Source organism: Taeniopygia guttata, chromosome 2 (genome assembly GCF_048771995.1).
Source record: "Taeniopygia guttata chromosome 2, bTaeGut7.mat, whole genome shotgun sequence".
In the NCBI taxonomy this organism is placed as follows: Eukaryota; Metazoa; Chordata; class Aves; order Passeriformes; family Estrildidae; genus Taeniopygia; species Taeniopygia guttata.
In genome coordinates this window covers 20303956-20324045 of record NC_133026.1, presented here as the reverse complement: position 1 = coordinate 20324045, position 20090 = coordinate 20303956, and the positions used below count along the sequence as shown (strand labels likewise).

The window sequence follows — 20090 nt, the reverse complement described above, 5'->3', positions numbered from 1 at the left end:
AGCAGAGTAAACTAGATTATTTCAGTTGGAAGGTACCTACAATGACCATCTAATTCAATTGCCTGATCAATTCAGGTCTGAAAAAAGTGTTGTTAAGGCCATTGTTCAAATACCTCTTAAACACTGTTAAACTTAGGGCATTGACCACCTCTTTGAAATTTCTTCCAGTGACTGACCACCTTATTGGTAGAGAAATGCTTCCTAATATCTGGTCTGAACTTTTTCTGCCACATCTTTGAACCATTCTCTTAACAAGAACCTCTCTTCCCCCTCTAATTTTCTTTCCCTGTTGTGATTTTAGTATTAAGTTCAAAACTGAAACGTTAGAAGGAGATCAAAGCATTACACCACAGCTTTTTAGTACCTCTTTTTACATCAAGGAAAGTGGACTGGCGACTGCCGTTACCTAATTTGTCATATGGTTGTAGGATTCTCTAAGAGAGAACTCAGAACTCACTCAATTTCCCAAACTTTCTATCTACCACATAGAAATTTAGAAGATAAATTTAGAAAGATATTTAAATGTAAGTTCTTCATGTAATAATCTTAGCACTTTCGTTAAACACTTAAGAATATTTTGCAAATTTTATGGTTGAGAACGAGTATTTGAAATTTGTCATATGATACAGTTTATGTTCATTTAGCACTCAAGCACAACCAAACAAGACTTTTTTTTTCCTAACTAAATATTAGTTTTGCCTGCTCACTAGTGGGTTTCTGCAATTCCCAGCTGTTCGTAACTTGCGACATATTCCCTTGCTGTTCGTAATTTGCTACATATTCAGAAGAAATTGTTTAATTTCATTACTTGATCTCTTTTTTAATAGAAACAGAAATTGAATGGTTTACATTATTCTGGACTTTGTCTGAGTCAGGTTCCAGGTCTTTCTACAGAAGCTGCAAAATGGAGAAATATTTTCCCACTCTGACATTCAAATGAAAAGTTGGCATTGGCTTCCCAATATTCCATAACCCACGCACGGAGGATAGGGCATAATTGAAGACCAGCTGACAAGTAAGCTTTTAGTGTTTCCTCCTGTAACTGCAAAGCAAGTGAAGAAGGATCCTCCCCATCCTGGAGTACTTCTAGATGCCTGCCATTGCTCTGGTTATCGGGCTGAGGAATGGCCATTGGAGACATTGGAGAGCATATCTTGTGAACAATGAAAGAACCCAGGTTTGGTGTGAGCCTCGAGTCTGACACTGGCTGGCCCTGCGGGCTTGTGGGGTCTCCAGGCTGGGAGATATTCACAGCCCCACGCGGTACCAGGGGCCGGACCCGGATTTCCCTTCCAGCCCTGCCCTGGGCTGACTCGGTGGCTTGGCCATCCTCTCCCTCCGCCAGGGTAGCCACGCTGGCGTCCGAGCCTCACAAAGGAACAGCGCCCCAAAGCGAGGGGACACTGAGCCCTCTTCGGTCCCTTTCGCTGAGCCCCGGGCTCCAGGTCCCGCAGCCTTCCCCGGCGCGGGGCATCGTCCCGGCTGCAGGGCCGCCCCTCACACCGCCAGCAGCGGCCCCGCTGCCCCACACGCGCTGCAAAGCCTGCCCTGCCGCCCCCATGGGAGCTGAGGCACCCAGAGGGGCTGTGCGGGGCTCGCAGCCTGCCGGGGAGCCGGGAATGGCGGTGACGCAGGTACAGGAGGGCAGGGCAGGCGAGGGCAGGGCAGCGGAGCGGAGGGCAGGGGAGCGGAAGAGAGGGAAGAGAAGATCAGGGCAGAGAAGGGGGTGCACAGTAGAGGAGGGCAGGGTAGCGAAGGGCCGGGGCCGGGGCCGGGGCCGGGGCCGGCGATGGCGCCACCTAGCGGGCAGGCCCGCGCACAGCCGCAGCCCGGCCGAGCCCCGGCACGCAGGGCCCGCCCGCAGCCGCTGCCCGGAGCCGGGGGCCGCCCCTGGGGCTCGGCGGGGGCAGATTTTGCTCGGCAGGCGCGGATCCCCGAGTTCGAGGTGTCCGGGCTGTGCCCCAGCAGGACGCAGCAGGAGGCCCTGGGAGGCACGGCCTGGGCCCCAGGGAATGGGCTGCCCTGGGCATGAGAGGGAACGGCTTTAGAGGCATCATTAATTCTTTAGCTGAGGGATGAGATAAAGACCTGATCTTCTCTCTCCAGCTAAAATTGTCTCTTTTTCTAGCTTAAGGTTGTATGTATATTTTTTTCTTTTGTTTGACCTGTAAGTGAAGCCGAACTAGTAAAATAATGGTAATTTTCTTCAATTTCTCTTTTTGTTTCTACCTTCCCCGCCGCCCCCCCCCCCCCCCCCGCCTTCTCTCTAGTCTTGTAGGACCATCACAGCAGTGTTCCAGGTAGGCATTTATCATCACACATGACATTAGGGTCAGTTTATATAATATTAGCAACAGAGAGAGAATGTGTGAGTGATTCACTGGTGGTTCTGGTTAGCAGCTCATTACATGGCAAATGAAAAACTGTATGCCTCCATCTCCCTTGCTAATAAAGTAATAATGTGTGTTTGTCTCATAAAAGCATTATCAAGATCAGGTAATTGCTTTTAAATCTTAAAATTGAAAAGTCTGCAGAAATGCAAAGAACATTAGCTTATTATCATTAGAGATACAGAACTGACAGGAATTCTCCTGGCTCAATTTCAGAAACTTGTTTACACACCAGACTTGCCCCTCTTGGGGATATAAATATGGTCACTTTTATTTCCAACATTTTTGTCATAATGTCAGGATGAAGATATTTTGCTGACTGCATCACTTGTTTTTCTGTAAATGTGAATTTATTGTCTTCCAGTAAATGTCCATTGTGTTGTTTTTATGGGTTTTTTTCAGACTTTAATGAGGTACATTTATTTCTTTACAGATTTCTGAGGAAGTGAAATGGAGTTGCACTTAGAGGCAATATGGTTTTGACACATCAGAGAGCATCAGTGTAATTGCAAACAGTACTTATGTTTTTGTTGCCTCTTTAAACTGTTCGCTAAGATGGTATTGACTACAACAGATTGAGAGACTTCAAATGAAGCAAGCATATTCACTTATCTGCACAATGTTTATTGTATGAGTGGGTAGTCATGTAGACAGCACATGTGCATGTCCATCTCCGCTTTTTGTAGCAAAAGCTCACAACAGAAGGCTTATCCACCCTAAGAACACAAGGCCCTGTAAGTGTTGTGCTGGGTGAAGTCACTAACATCAATTATATTCTCCTCAAATTTTACATATGTTAAGAAAAGAAATTTTAAAAGTTGTTCTGAAAGAGCTAGAAATTGCTGTTTGCTCTATTGTATAATCTCTTATTGAAAACGTTACCAATGCCAGAGGAATAGCAAGACACAAATACAACATTAGTCTCTAAAACAAACTCTTTAAGGTGGCTAATCTAATTTTCTGTAAGGTAGACTGATAGAAACAGTAATAAGGAAAGAATTAGGAGATAGCTATGATAACTTATAGAAAAGTAAACATGGGGTTTGGATTGGAAGATTAGGCCTAACAACTCTACTAGAAGGATACAATAAATGTGGAGAATAAAGATCATACCCTATTCAAAGAGTCTTAAATCACCTGGAAGAAAGAGGTCATGATGGTTTTTACTGATGACTCACATGTATTTGTGGTCACCAAAACTAGAGCTTGAGAATGAATATCTGCAGAAGATTTTTCCACTGCTGAGCTATGACATAATAAAATGGAAACTAAATTTAGTGCTATGAAAGTCAAAACAAAACTACAAGTTCAGTAACAGCTAAAATTAGCAACTTTAGCTATGAAATGTATTTCTCTCTCTCACATGTATCCACTGGGGTAATTCCTTTAAAGTGTTTCTTTACTGTCTAAAATACTCAGCTAACTTTCCTTTGTCAGGAATTCTGACAGTTAATAGCAATGTTTTATTTTGTCTTGGAAAAGAAAACTTATGTTTTCATATGACATTGCCAAATGTATTCTATTGCTGAAAATACTCATTCAAGTCCCATGCTTACTTATATAATGGTTGTCCAGCATTTGAAAACAAGCCCAAAATATGAACTTGTTTATTTGTATGGAATCATTCATGGAGATAGATTTTACTGACTAGCAAAAAGACACTTTCTGTAACACTAAAAGCCTATGTACTTAATCTGGGATGATTTCCAGCTCTGTTTACTGAGAGACTATCTTGAGGACTTCCATACTGGTGCTTTAGTGGGAAATCAGAACATGAGTAGAAATCCATATGTTTGATATTCTGAAGGCGTTGAGTGTTTCACTTGATCTAGTGCTCACAATGGGGCAGTTAGAACTAGATGATCTTTAAGGTTCCTTCAAGCTCAAACTGTTCTATGGTTCTATGATTCCACTTATACTTTTTCATTGATTCAGATGCTTAGCCAGTATGTAGGGCTATGCCCACTTGCTTGTATTCAAATGCATATTTATATAACACAAGTGAGTAATAGATTCCAAGGTCAGAAAACAGCATGATAATTGCCTTCTTTAATCAGAGACCAGAGTGTATGACTTAGATCTGAGTCAATTCATGTCAAGCTACTCTTCTACTATATATTTTGATTATTTTACAGAGATTACATATTTTTCCACTACCATCAACAACAGAAACCCATTAAACTGTCTCCCTGTTTTGTTCTTGTAACATCCACTTTGTTTTAGAAATATGCTCTTATTTCCTGCAAGATATCCTTTGTGGGCCTGTTATTCCTTCTCACTTAGATTAAAAATATCCTTTAATCTTGCTTTGTGACTAAGTAATGAATTTCCAGCACTGTGTTTATCTGTGGAGCATGCTGGAAATACTTTTTCCTTCAAATCTTGGGATGCTTGGAATGCCATTTGCTTAACCTATAAAGACCTAGTATAGGGCAACCAATAATGCTTTTTAAGATAGCAGCCTTCCAATCACCATCCATTCAGCCACCCTATCAATTGTTAAGAGATGTATGCACTCATATTAATTAAAAGGTAGCTTGACTTTTAATCAGTTAAAAAAAAAAATTTGAAGTTTGCAACAAATTAAATTTTTTTTTCAGCTTTCACGAAGCCAGAGAAATTCTTTGAAATTCACTGCTGCGGAAAATGTAGGCTGGGTTTATTATGCCTAATGCAAACTGTATTTATATGTGCTCCTGTGTAGACTTTGCTCACTCTAGGAAAATGCTCTATGCTGCACATAATGCAGGAGGACTGGAGCCCTACAGAAATATGATAGATGAGGTGAATTGGTGGATTCAAGTCCAATAATTTGTGAGCATCTAGCTGATGTACTTTTTCTTTCCTTGAGAAAGTGTCTCAAGGGAATTTGATACATCTTTTGTGATGGATTTTTCATGGCAAATATCAGTTCCAACCAGTGAGTTATTTTCTGTATTTAAATTGGTTTTGGAATGGCATATATTGCACTTATGCAAATTTTGTCAGGGAAATCCATTACAGTCTTATAAATTCAGCAAAGGTTTCAGTGATTTTATGTTGTGTGCATATCCCACAATTTATTATTAAAACAAACATTGTTAAAGACTCTGGTAACAAACTACGATGGCTTATTTCACCAATTAATAACTTCTGGGCATAGAAATATTTTCAAATTATACAGTAGAAATCACTTATTATCTAGTTGTAAATTTTAATTTTTATTAGAAGGGTTTTTTTCCCTATATTAAACATTAATCCAGCACTTTACATTAAACTATTAAGAAAGTAATCAAGAATTATTGCCATGATTAAACAATCATTATGCAAAGTTATAGGTGCATTACTTGGAATGTTCAGTAATTTTACTCTTTCATCTTTAGTTTATGTTTGTAGTAGATAAGTTATGGATAATTGAAAGTGCCATCTCTTTAAGCAAAAAATTTAAATCCAGTTCTCTAAACTGTGATGAAGCGAGGAAAAAGGTATGTATACAAATGGCATAGAGCTCTAATGGATAAACTTCTCTTGTGGCCTGTTGCTTTCCCTGTTCAAAAAGACATGAGTTTAAATCTGAGCAAGATCTTCAGTATAGTACTTTACTGCTGCATAGGGTGTAAGAGACAATCTGGAAAGAAGGGAAATTTTCACAGTCTGTTAGTTTTCTTTGAAGTTTTCTACTAGTCTGGATTTTTATGGCAATGTTGCAAATCACATAGCTAACAAATGAACTGTGGAATCACTACGAGTTAGAGTTCATGAATATTCATGAGATCAATTACCATATTAAGAATGAGAGCTTGGTAGGTTTTATTGATAGTGTTGCAGCTGTCTTCCATATTTGAACAATTATATGTAGTCAAACTAATGAATTCTTTGTACTGATAATATTTTTTATTATGCTATTGTTATCCTTAATGTTTCATGTATGGTCCTCCGCAATACACTATTTAAGAACTCCATTCTTATCAAGTTAGATGGATTCTTCATTAAACTAGCCACTTATGAAGGTGTTTTACACATCAGTTTAAGATTCTCAGCCTTGGGCAGTATCCTGGAGGAGTTCCCAATTTGAGTTATAGCTAAGGCTAGAAATTGAAATTCAAAAACTCTTACTTGATAGGAATATTTAACTAAAATATCATGGAATGTGGCCAAGTGTACAAGTCTTCTGTTCAGCTTCCTGCAGTTGAATGAGGCCGGATTCCTCTTCAAGCTGCTGGAATTGTGTGCTGTTACAGAGCAGTCTGTTGTAGGAACTGTAAGAAGACATCAGACCTGAAAGCACGAATGGCCATTTTCTTGGTGAATGGAACCTTAACAATTTCATCAGTGATGATTCCAGTACATCCCAAACAGAAAAGTATTTTCTCAGCCAACAGCCAAACCAACAGTATTTTCTCATACAGATAATTGAGAGCAGCAGGACTGTAAAGGAAGCTATCAGCTGATGTCCTTATACGGGCAAGGACTGTGTTTTAGGCAGGCTGACAGAACAAAGGCTAACTTGGTTTATACACTCAAAGTTACTACCTTCAAGCAGTGTTACCTCGTAGAGGTAGCGTGCCCACTGTACCAGTGTGTAGTACTGCCACACCTGTGAAAATCTCTATGACAAGTCACATTTGTTCTCTTGTGCAGCACTGCTTCTACAGCTGTCAATTCAACTATCCCATCTCTCGTAAACACCACATGAAATCATGCTGACAAATAAGACAATAATACCTGAGTCTCCAAAGGAAGTTAGTATATTTATCTACTCTTCCCTCACTCTGGGTCCCTCCTCAGCAGCTCTTTGCTGAGCTATGTGATTAGTGGAAGTAGTATAGTAGATGTATTCCCCTAGCAGCCCTAGCCAACAGAATCAGCCCAGATTGCCAAGTTAGGATGTGTCTGTACATATGTCTGGCATTTCCTAGTTTAAGCAGTTTCTGTTTAGGTACAGGCTTAGAGATCTTGGAGAGTATTAGACTAATCTTAATCAAAGAAGCTTTGTTGGGTGCTTGGTGCAATAGTTCAGGGTGCTTGGTGGGTAACAGCTCTAAACTCCCTTAGGTGGTGACTCCCTTATTTGTGGAGCATTCCTCAAGCTTTTATTGGCATGACATGCTGTGTCACTATCTTACAAATAAACACTCTCAATAAATTATTCCAGTATAGCATGCTACTGGTGTCGTAAGAGCACCTGAAAGCAGCCACTGCAAAAATGAAGACAATGTTTCACATTAATCACTACTTAGACTGTTTAATTTCTTTTTATTTTAGACTAATGGTGTTTTCAATTGACTTGACTGTTGAAAATGGTCTGTATTGCTAAAAAAACAGAAGAAAACAAAAGTAGATTGTATCTGTCTTTATACAGAACTCGCTGAAATCTGAAAGTCTGTAACATAAAAGGAAAATTATATCTTTGCAAACAGCTTCAAAGTAAGCAGTTTAACTTAATAGTTTCAATATGCAGACATGATACTTTCTTAAGTGCAACAAGGATTCCATTTAGCTTGCAATTTAACAATGACAAGCTAAACATGAGTCAGCAGTGCTCTGGCAGCCAGGGGGGCCAACCGTGTCCTGGGGTGCACCAGGCATCGGGAATGGCTCACAGAGAATGTGCCCCAAGACACAAAGAAAATGCTCAGCAACAAAATTTTTTGTGGAATACAGGATGCATCGTTTATGTGCAAATCCGGTAAATCCAAGCAAGGTTTATTTGCAGTTTGAGTAAATTCCTGTAGAATGCTTAACTAGTCACCAGGTGAACCATAGAGCTGACTCCCATGTCAGCAACAAGAGGCATCTCCTTGTAATGCTCCTTCTGATTGCAACGCATATGCTGTGAGACAGGACTCTTGGAAAGAAAGGTAGGTGTTTCCTGCCCTCATCTTCACCAGCCATAAACTTTAATGGCCATCATGCTATACTTACCTTTCTCCTCCCCACCTGAGCACAAATTTTTCTTTTGATTTTTAGAGCCAGGCACCTTGCAGAATATGTGGGCGAACAGTGAAAGCTACTGCAGGTTACTGACTTTATGCATTGATACCAATGTTAAGGTGACCTACAAAACAGTATGATTCCAGGAGCTGTATTATATTAAGGTGATAAACTAAATCAAATACTTGTTATTAGTACCAGCTTAGAAATGCAGAGGGAAAAAAGGGTTCTGCTAAAAAACCCAACATAAGTACATTCAATTTCAGCTATGACGAGCATAGCTACTTACATCTTGAGTATTGTTTGAAATGGGAAGGACATGGGGTTTGAATGGATATAAAGGAAAGCAAAAGTATTAAGTGATATAACAACTCTCTTATGAGAGAGAAACTAGAAGGAAAATACCTAAATCTGGACTAGAAAAGTTGATAAGAGATATTAGTAATGATTACAAAATCAGGAAGGTTGTGAATAAAATGGGTACAGAACTGTTATTGATTGAATTTTACAGTATGCTAAAAATTTAGTAAGGAAAAGTTAAGAGGAAATTGACTTTAAAGGGATTAAAGAAAATCCTATTTTAGACACGAGGTGGGGAATTTCAAAAATATTTTAGCACAGGATCTTATGAAGGCAGTGCCAAGGTGGATTAGCTAAATGTGTGGAAAATGTTTATGAGCATTCACTAAAGGCAAAAATAATGTGTGTGCTCTCTAACAACTCATTCTAATGACTGCATGTGCTGGGTGTGAGGCAACTGGACCCCAAACAGTGTTGGACTTGCATGCACTGTCTAATAGCATTTTCTGTTGTTGTGCTATAATGCTGAGCAAGGTAAAACAATGCTTAAGGCCAGTAGAGCTTTACTTAGCCCTGCTCTGGCTTATTCCTTTAATTTCATTTTCCATCCTTCTCTTCCATGCCTTAGAGCTTGTTGCTTATTCCAGTCAAAAAGTAATTTAATATACTGCAAATACTTATTAAACAGAATAAAATGTACAAAAGCCATGGATTTTTACAGGGTTTTCAGCAAAACCATGGATGTTTCAGAAAATGCGGAGGAAGAAAAAAACATGCCTCAAAATTTGTGAATATGGCTAAATTACTGATGTACCTAAGCTAAGGTTTGTGCTGTAAAAATAAAAAATGTTTCTTTTTTAGGATATTGTTAAGAATCTGTGGCAATCATCATGTAATTGTCTATGCATTTTATTAGCTAAATGCATGAATAGTTAGATGTGTACCCATTTGAGGTTATGTTTTCAAAGCTATGTTATGTCACAATATGACTGGGCTGCTCTGCAGTGCAAGTTACATCTTGGCAGATAATAGGTTTATTATTGTTGGAGTATTGTATGTTTATTATTGTATTGTATTGTATGTTTATTATTGTAGGAGTATGGTATGGAAGAGTAGTACTTTCTTCTGAAATGTACAGATGGATGGATGAATTTTTAAAAAAGAGTAAGAAAGAGAAATGTTGGAACAAACTGTACTGTAGACGGTTCATAGACTGTTTATGTTGGATCTTCTTACTGCCTCCTCATTTATAACATTCATTGAGAGATGACATTTAAAAAGACATTAACATTAATGTCATGGATATTGCAGCATGTTTAATTGAGTCAAAATATATCTTGAAGTAAGTCAATCTTCTTTGCAAAACAAAAGTGAGAATACATTTCTTCATTGTATCTTATATCATCTTTGATAATCATTTATTTACTTTGACAATTTTGAGTCCTACTGTAAAATTCAGATTCCTCTGCAGCCAAATAAACTTCATTGCAAGTTAGAGAAATAAACAAAAGCAATCTGGCATATGCTCTTAAACATCTACCTCTAAAACTAGTCATTCACCAGCTTAATATGAAATGAAGACATGTGCAAACTGTTCCACGCAGCAGAGGGCAGCAGTAGTAAAATGGTGTGGCAAGGAGGTGATTGCAGCATGCCTGCTTTTGTAACCTTTAATACAGTGTAGTGCAAGTAGTAAAAAAAAAAAAAAAAAGAAACAAAAACCTACTAAAAGAAAAACAATTTAATCCTTTATTTCTGTCTTCTTTGTGATGTTAATGTCAACATTTATTGTCATTAATAAGAGAAAATTATTTTCAAACATACTTTCTAACTTCTGGGCTTGAATTACTGTGGTTTTCATTTCACAAAAAGATCCCTGAACCTTCTACCCTGTAAAATTTTTATTTTTATTTGAAAAAATCATATGAGATCTGCTTCTCAACTAGCAAATGGGCATTTTTTTTTCCTGAGATCATAAATTGCTTCTTCTACAGTTGCATTTTATTAGAGATTGCTTCATTACATTCTAGTGGTCAACATCCTGTTGTACTGCCTGACAATCAGTCAAATCTTTTTCATGAATATAAAAATATTGGAAATCCTTTATAAATTAAACAAGTATCAGATGCAATAAAGATGTTTGTGTACAATGGCTTTGAATCTTTTCTTTGGATTCATTTTTAATAGCATGTTTTATGGTTTTCATAGCATTTCTTTTTGTTTATTTCATGTCTATAGCTGAGTCCTATGTCTGCAGCTTTCTTGCATGTAGGTACTATTAGAATGCTTTTTCTAGCCCTTGTTTTGCATAAAACTTGCAGGAATCTTGGATATTTTTGCTTTTATGTCAGATATATTTAGAAGTGGTTAAATTGTTAATAACTTACTGGGGTGAAAGGTGTGAGGGAAATCGTACAGGGAGGGATTTAACTGGCAAAATGTAATTAATAGTACAGATGTCTACAGCAAAGAAAATCTCTCAAGGCTCTTTTAGCTGTCAAGAATGTTATAATTACAGAGGCTACAGTGCAATTCCTCTCAACCAAAATTTTGGTGTGGAATAGTCCTGACAAACTGCCTCCTAAAATGCATCTGTCTGCAATGACTGTACAGGGGTCCTAGGATGACTGGTCCAGATACTTCCATATACTGCAAATTTAGATAAGACCCATCTTAACTGCACAGATTTTGTGAGCTGTAGCCTCACTTATTCAGGAGATGACACTGAAATAAAGCAAAAAAACACCTCATTTTTTAAATGGGGGGGGGGGGGATGAAAATAAAAGAAGAAAAGATAAATAATTAAGACTATACTCAATTATGAATAATAAAGGTTGCAAAGTGTTTTCTTAAAAAAAAAAAAATGGGTAAAATACAATTAGTGGTTTCCATGCATATGTTAAAAGGCTTTTTGGAACTATGCTTTTACAGAAAATATTCAGATTAGAGACCAAAGAGTTTCAGGCAGGTTAAGGGTGTCAGCTTTACTGTAAAGTTTGTAGATTTTTAAAGAATTGATTCATTGACAAAAAGCTAGAAATTTGTATTCTGAAAGATTGAGTTCAGCTTTATCAATATGTTAAAGAAGAGATAACATAAAGGAGCATGCCAAAGGGAAATGGGGTCTATTTTTTGCCCTCTGACATGCATGTATTTTCCTCTTTCAATGACAGTAAAGGTAGTCTTTGGCAGGTGTATCTCAGATTCCTTTCTGCAGTCAGAGAGCAAAATGAAGTTAATACATACACAGAAAATTGTGAAGTTAGCCAATATACCAGTGTCATTTATTGACTTTAACTGGCAACATTTATTTGCAGAAGATTTCCACGTCCCTCAAAAACAGTCATAGAAGCAGTGCAATGAGTCATCACTCAGAAGATGGGGAAGAAATCCAGTACCAGGATCTATCCATTCTCCATCTGAAAGTGCATACAGGCTCACACTACCCTTTTTCTTCACTTTGTCACTGATTTATGAAGAGACTTAGTTATCTTCTGCTTACATAAAATTGCCTCTCTTTCCTCTTTAGTTCTTTTCAAGGTTTCTGCAGAAAAAAATACATTTTTTAAAAGCTAAAATTCTGTTAAAAAAAAAAAATCTCTCCTTGTAGGGAGTTAATTTTGAAAATTACTTCAATGCCCTAATGCTCTGCATACTAATCCACTTAGGCTTTCTTTTTCTAGCTTATGAGTGCCAGCCATTGACTTGTTCTACTTTGCTACTTTGAACCTCACACTGGGTTGCAGATTGTATATTGTTAAATGTAAGAAAGCATATCTAATTGTTAATAATTACTTACTTTAAATTAATCTAAATAAAATGTGAAAATTAAGATTACACCTTATAATGATGGTTTTCAAATTCCTGCGGTAGGGGGGGTGTGTATGTTTAAGAAAGGGAGTGGGAAAAGGGCGATTAGAATAAATTTATTCTTGCATATTTCAAAATCTATTTCCAAGTGTGTGGAAGATAGTGTGGGAACAAGAACCACAGCAAAATCAGAGGCTTGGTTAGTGTCATACTAAACAGGTAAGTTGCATGTAGCTGACCCTCAGCTCCAGGAAAGTTTCCGCTTTAAGTATTCACAAGCTACTCAGATTGAGCCCTTCAGTATAAAGCCGTGGCACACATGAGAGCTTGCTCACTGCTAAATCAGAGTACAGGCACTTGCTTAGAAGAGTGTTAGACTGGACTGCCGTTCAAGACTACCTAGTTTTTTTTTTTGTTTGGGTGGTGTGGTTTTTGTGTTTTGTTTTGTTTGTTTTGTTTGTTTTTTGGTTTTTTTTGGGGGGGGATGTTTTGTTTTTTGTTTTGTTTTTTGTTTGTTTTGTTTTGTTTTGTTTTGTTTTTTTAACAGATTTTTCTTGTCCTTATCTATAGAGAGGAGACATGAGGACCAAAGGAGAAGAGAAATCCAATTTCTGTACTTTTGGAAGAATTTGTTCAACAGAAGGAATGGCTTGAAAAAATTTTACAGAGGGTTGTCACTGTGCTGCAGATTGCTGTTGTGCTTTTTAAGATGTAACTCACACTCGCATGGATTTCTAGCTCTTGCTCTTTTTACCTCATTTTAATAATTTTTTTAGCTTTAAGCTGACTTTATCTTTAGCATGGTTCTTTGAAGGTAGCTTTTCAGGATTTTCTAAAATTCTTGTTGCCATAAACCCACCAAAATATATACAGCCTAATTCAAATTAAAAGCTACAGTAACCAATGGAAGTAGATTGACCACTGAACTAACAGTTGATACTTACAGATGCCTACAACAATTCTTTTCTAGGAGCTAGTGATACAAAGAATTCTATGGCCAGCTCTGAGCAGAATGAACAGTGTGTCCTCTTATGACAAAAAAAAAAAAAAAAAAGAATTGTTCCTGAATAGAACAATACTGTGTTTAACTCAAACTGTATTTGCAAAGTTAAAATACTGGTTAGTTTTGTATTTTCTGTATCTTTCTTATAGGCTAGAAAAAAGCAAGCATTTAATTTAGAATCCAATGATTTATCTAATGCATATATGCATTTATTGTGAATACTAGTATTCATACACTGGTATGGTTATATAGAGAGAAAGAATTATTTTTAAAAGTGAAAAAGTTTCTTTCATAAAGTACAAACATTTCTTATTATGAACTCCCTTCTCAGTACTCTTGTTACCAAGGCTTTGAATAATGAATATACCAGGTTATAGGGCAGAGATAGTGGTTTGTCAGTAGTTTTAATAAGGGTAGAAGTAAGGTCACTGTCATGCAGTGAAATTTGTATTTGGCTAAATTGTTTTCTATCAGTACTGGTTCTTTCATTGTTCTTCCATTCTAGGATTTTCCTTTTTTTCTTTTGTCCTTTTCACCTTTATTGCTTCAGCATCTGTTACTTGAAGCCCATCTAATCACTTAAATACCCTGTAAGCTCTTCTTACTGTTGGTACCACTTACACACTTTCTGAATTTAAGATAAAGTGATGGAGAGAAACTATCTCCTGTCATTCTGGCTTGTATTCATGACTAAGAAACAAATTTGTTTGTTTTTTTGGGGTAGACTAGAAGACCTTGATAAACAGTTGCCTTTCAGATGACAGGTTTTTGCCTGAAATTACTCTTCTGTATTGTGAAAATTCCTTAGAACTGAACATTGAGTAGTTTAAAAAAAAAGTGAGAAATCACTTGTTATCTTGATTTCTCTATTAGAAAAAAATATTTATAAATATTTTATGAATATTTATATAAAGAAAAAATACACAAGTGCATAAGAACATAGGAGTTGTTTCCAAGCATAAGTTGATGAGTATCAGCAGGAATGGAAAAAATTTTGGTGGGGTCAGAAGTCAATGGCTAAAATGATGCAACATACAATATACATCAGTTTCCTACAAGATGAACAGTATAATTGTCAAAAGGTTGTTGTTCAAATTTGAACTCTATTTTTAAATTGAAATATTAGGGTTCTATGCTGTAATACTACACAATATTTCATTTGGGATATTAATTGTTCAACATACACGGCAGGGCTGTAAGTGTTTTGGATCAGGTAAAATACTCTTAGTAAGATCAACTCAGTTGTTGAGCCCAGTTTCTTTGGAAACCTAAATGAACAACAAAAAAACCAACCAACAACAACAACAAAAAAAACCCCTCAACAATATACATAACAGTCTGATAATACTGTAAAACAAAACCAAACAATAGGCACTGAAAAACTTAAAAACTGATTTCTGCATCTCTTTAGTATAAGAGGAAGTGAGACAACTGAAGCTGAATTGGTTTAGATAAATGTTTAGATACCTTCATAAAAGTTAGGTTTCTAATGTTCCTAAGAACAATAAATACAAGTACATTTTTACCTATGTGTTCTTTAAAAAATGAGCAACATTATAACCATATTTATGAAACCTCCTTTTTTACATACCCAAGATACTAATATCTCTTGTTCTAAGTTCTTGATAATAATTGCTATCACTGAATAGTCTTGATGGTTATACCTACATCCAAATGTATTTTGGTTTTCTTTTTCTGTTTTGTTTTAAACACAACCAGATACAGCAATAGAGAGATTGTATAAGGGAGAAGTCTGTAGTCAGATGGAGGCAATTAATTTTTAGGTCATACTTTCCATATAAATGAACACTTTCATTTAATTTCAAAACTGTTTTCATGACAGCAATATTTTAGAAAAATAAATGCCACCTTAATACTGTAGTATGTGAGAAGGCACCTCTGGGGGTATATTTCTTAAAATGTAAGAGGATTTGCTGGCCTAGAGTGTATAGTAATCCATAACTTCTTTCTTGCTGTTCAACTTTAATGTAAATATATTTCCAGATTGTCTTGGAAAACTTTCTGCTAACAAGTGAATTTTGTAATCCTGAACTAAAACAAGATTTGTTCCAGGCATATATATATATATGTATGCTTATACATGTAACTCAGTTAATTTCAGTAATATTAATTTATTTCAATTCATTGGCAACTTTAATATGTATGGTATTGCTAAGATTGGCATGTGATGCCAAAAAAATCTTAATTGACTGTGGTAATTTTAAAGTACTGACATTTTTTATTACAGCACCCTGGTATTACATTGGCAAAGATACTTTATGTATTGAAATCCTACACAAATTACATGCAAAATGTAGTTCTTTCATATGTCAATATACTGCCTATGGCTGTAATTATACAATGTGCACACATCACATTAATAACATGGAGGAAATGGAGTGCCAGAGGATTCTCTTCTATTTGCCATAATTGCTGCCATTAGTAAAAAGGAAAAAAATGCATTTGCTTAGTCCATCAAAACAAGTTACACAATATTGAAAGAATACGAGTTATATAGCTGCATTACCCAGTATGATGTAAAGTTCAGCAGGGGTCTTGCTAAAATTCTGCCTACATCTTCAACCATTCTACTGTAAAAATAAAATGTTGGTAGGGCTGCTGAAAATGCCCTTGTCATCTCAGAGTGAGTCCTCAAAAGAGTTTTCCTATTCCTACACAATTTATTCACCAGTCATTTGAAACCCAGTAAATTGCAGAGTGCAGTTATCCATGGCATTTGTGGATGGGCAACTTGCTTTTGTTCCCACAGCAGGTGTGAAGGTGGGAGAAACCAGATAAGCTGCAGTTAGTCTTACTGTTTCTCTTAAACTTGAAACTAACTAAATAAACTCCTGTGACCAGAGAAGCCTTGCTCCATGTTCTATGTCTAGTTATGACATTTCTAAATTGTCTTCATTCCTTTTCACTAAGAGCAGAAGTTGCTACTGTATGAGCTTTCTAAATCATAAAATATTGTGGGTGGAAAAAAAAATTTATATGCAGTTGTCTGGAATCATGAATCTGGTAATGAAATAGAGTTTTGAGGAGTTCACATTTTTATCACTCTTTATCTTCTTCTTTTATTTTTTTTTCCTGGTAACACACCTATGCCTGTCAGCAATAAGTTGCTTTCTTGCAAGTACCCCAGTATGGTAATTGTTCAAACTAATTTAAAAATAGTCATTTTTTTTCCCTGAAAATTCTTGATCTTAATCCTTGCTTTAGCATGCCAAGGTATGTAAGTAAGCGTAAAATGGAATAATTTTTTTTTTTTATTTATTTAATCAGAAAATTCATCCTACCTTTGGTTTTGCTATAGAGAGTCTGTTAGAATGTCTCTTGTCATGTTAGAATGTTAATGTACTTCACTCTGAGTTACCCCAGTTCTCTAGCTCTTATCAAGGTAAATGGATAGTCTCTGGCTTATGAGTATTTTTCATGGAGTTTCTTCCACTTCATCTAAATTGTCCAAAAGGCATGCAGTAAAATCTGAGTCAAAATGTTCGTCTCATAACACATGAGTTACAATATTCATGATAGGTGCTTTGGGAGGTTTTAAGCTATTAAACTGTATAAAAGGGGTTTTTTTTCTGTGTATCAGTAAATTTCTAATGGGCATCTAACTACAGAGCTCTGTAATTGTCATGGACCCATTTGATCAGTTGGCACAGCTTTGGGATGAGTGAGTAGTGGGGGAATAATGCTGCTGCACAAGGGTTTGAACAAAACACTTAGCAACTGATGCCAGCACTTACTTCAGAAGAAGTAATCCAAGTGCTGTGTAGACACAATAGTTCTTTAAGGGCAGTGGCATGACTGAAAACACAGTGTCAAGGGTTAAAGCAGAGGGTGAGCCTTGAGTCACTGTCAGTGATTTTGCCACCACTGTGAAGTTCATTTCCAAGCCAGGAGAGGTTTGCAACACTTAGTCATAAAAAGGGAAGTGAATTCCCCTTTGAGATCAGCCATTGTAGCCTGTATCAATTATGATCTGTTGTTTTTTAATGTATTGAATATTTTCCTTTTTTTACCATCATTTGGTAATATAAATATTAAAGTAAGTTGTAGACAGTATTATTATGCAAATCTCTCAGAAGCTCTCAATAGTTATGAATCATCAAATGTGTTTTTAAATGTTAGCTTTTCTCACTAAACTGGAACAACTCACTCTCTGTTTGTACACTTTAATTGGATGGAATGAATTCTTAGTTTAATTTGTAATTATACACAAAATATCAAATTATATACAGATAAACCTATTCTATGTTTGTTTGGAGATTAAGCAATCCCCAGAATTAAATGCTGGAAGCTATTCCCCCATTATCTGAGGAATTATTTTTATTAGTGGAACAAATCTGGACATTGTTAGCTTTGTTTGAAAGAGCAAATTATATGAAAGCCACAGGAAATGCATATTATCATGTGTTTCTGCTTTTCAGTTATTATAAAAATATTTATATGAAAAATTTCTGTAATTCTTGTTTTTATAAAGTGATATATTTAGAAATGTTAGTTTGATAAATATCTTTCATAATCTATGAAATAAAATAAAAGAATATTTAAAAGTAGGACTGATTTTTAAAATATTCAGCCTTCCTCACACAAGAATCTGTACATGTAGTTGTATTTTGTGTTTTTGAGAACACTTGTTTATATCTTGCATTTCCCTCAAGCTGGTGTTGTCAATTAAATGCTTTTATAATCAGCATCAGTTGTCAGTTCTCAGTCTTACTAAAACAAGGCTGTTCCCTTTGAGCTTACCACCTTTTAGGAGACATTATAGACATTTTAGACACTTTTTGTTAATCTCGCTTTAAAGAGAATTATGTTTCTACTACTGCAGGCTTACTGCTTCACAGGATTTGTTGAGCCAGCTGAGATGATTGTTGAGCCAGTGAGTCCTCCATAGCAGCATGGAAGGTTTGGAAGGTGGGAGAATGATATGACTGGTGTGCTGGTCTTTGTAGAAATCTGTCAGTTGTCATAGTTTTCACTAACTTCCAGTGTAGTAATATTGTAACAGTGTGGTGATGTAAATACCTACTTGTAGCAGTGTCCCTCTGGAAAATCTGAGTGGGTGCATGACAATTTTTTTCACCACAGGCTGAGCTATCCCAGCTTTTTCAGTTAGAGAAATGTGACACAGGATAGTGGGGATGAAAGAGGCTGTTTTCTATGGACAGTGTTTTGCAAGGAAAAAGTATCATTTTTCTATGGATGTGCTTGAAAAGATTTCTATTTCTATTGTGTTCTCATATTTTCAAAAAGTAGTAATATTTTAATGAAAAAAAACAAAATTGAGGTTTGTTTTAGCATTGATCAAATTATTTAGTAACACAGAGAACAGTTATGAGTGCTTGCATATATTATCCATCATAATGAAATACATTCTTGAGTAGATTTTACACATATTGTATTTCTAAAATAGACTGTTTACATAAAAAGATAACTACTAGAAAATGTGAAATTAATTCGATAATGTAATGCTTAGAACTTGCAAGCACAAGAAGAACATGTACTAATTCCTATCCACCTCCATTGTCACCTTAAGGGCAGCTCTCTCCATAGCAACTGAAAACTTTTCAAGGCAGCAATAAACTAATCCTCTCCAGCTTCCAGAGCACCATCAAGGAATTTTAAAAACATTGGACTTCCATCAGCTAAATACTTCTGAGGATTCAGAAGGCCACAAAGCTAGATACTCAAGCATTCTTTTTTCCTTCAGAAGGTAAGAAAATAACATTTAGAAATAAATTCTCATAATATCCTCGTAACAGTGATACATATTCCTAACAGTAAAATATGTCTAAACACCAAAAGATTTCCTAATATCTAAAAGCATACTAACTTTTTTCTGACTAAATGCCCATTTGAATCCAGCAATTCTTTTTCAATTTTAATACTTCGTTAGCAGAGTTTCCTTTAAAATAGGACCAATCATATTGCAGTTCAAAGAAGATGAACATATACGTGGCCGTTTAACATGTGTTTTACTATCTGAATATGTATGTCACTGCCAGCATCTGCCCATTAATAAAATCAAAACTTCTGTGGAAAAAAGAAGAGAAACTATTTTATATTTCTTGTGCTTTGATATTGAAATAGATTACTGTTAAAGCAGAAGGAGTGGTTTACTAGGAAGGGTTATGAATAAGAGAGATTTATAGTACAAAATGTCTTTTGCACCTAGAGTTAACATGAAAAGCTTGTTTATCTCAGTTATTCACTGAGTTCTTTGAGTGAAATTATAACCTCAGTATTGTTATTCTTCCGTCTGAGTAGTGATCACTAATTTTTAAGTACATCCCGTTCCTTCTCTTTTTGTGCAGTATAGCTGGAGTTTAGTGATGTTGGTACAGTGTTTTGACAATATAACCTGCTTTATATTATTGCTATGTAATGTAATTACTGTGCATTCATATTGGTATTAGACTAGCAATATTTATTTACAGCTATTTTTGTTACTAAAAACCTGTTTTCATGATGAAATGAAAGTGAAAGCCATGGTATTTTCCTATTCTTACTGAAAAGAATTAGTAGTGAATGCAATAACTTAACACTGAAATGAAAGCCATAGACTTTTATTTTTAAGAAAAGGGAAGGGCACTTTGAGACAACCTCTTATTGGTAATTCTAGAAAAGTTTTGAGGCCATAGTTGTCTTAGTTTCCTGCT

The 20090-nt window shown here is 36.1% G+C and overlaps 1 protein-coding gene across 5 annotated transcripts in view; it reads left to right on the top strand.

Annotated features, from left to right (window-relative positions):
• The first annotated feature begins 18967 nt into the window (after positions 1-18967).
• The window catches only part of SLC39A12 (solute carrier family 39 member 12), a 33546-nt gene continuing 32423 nt past the window's right edge, over positions 18968-20090 (top strand). For 3 of the 5 annotated variants that reach the window (XM_030264558.4, XM_030264557.4, XM_030264556.4), the window contains exon 1: positions 18968-19144. The gene's annotated coding sequence lies outside the window, so the exon portion shown is untranslated. The remainder of the gene's footprint in view (positions 19145-20090) is intronic. The other 2 variants (XM_032746649.3, XM_002192486.7) reach the window with 1 other exon arrangement.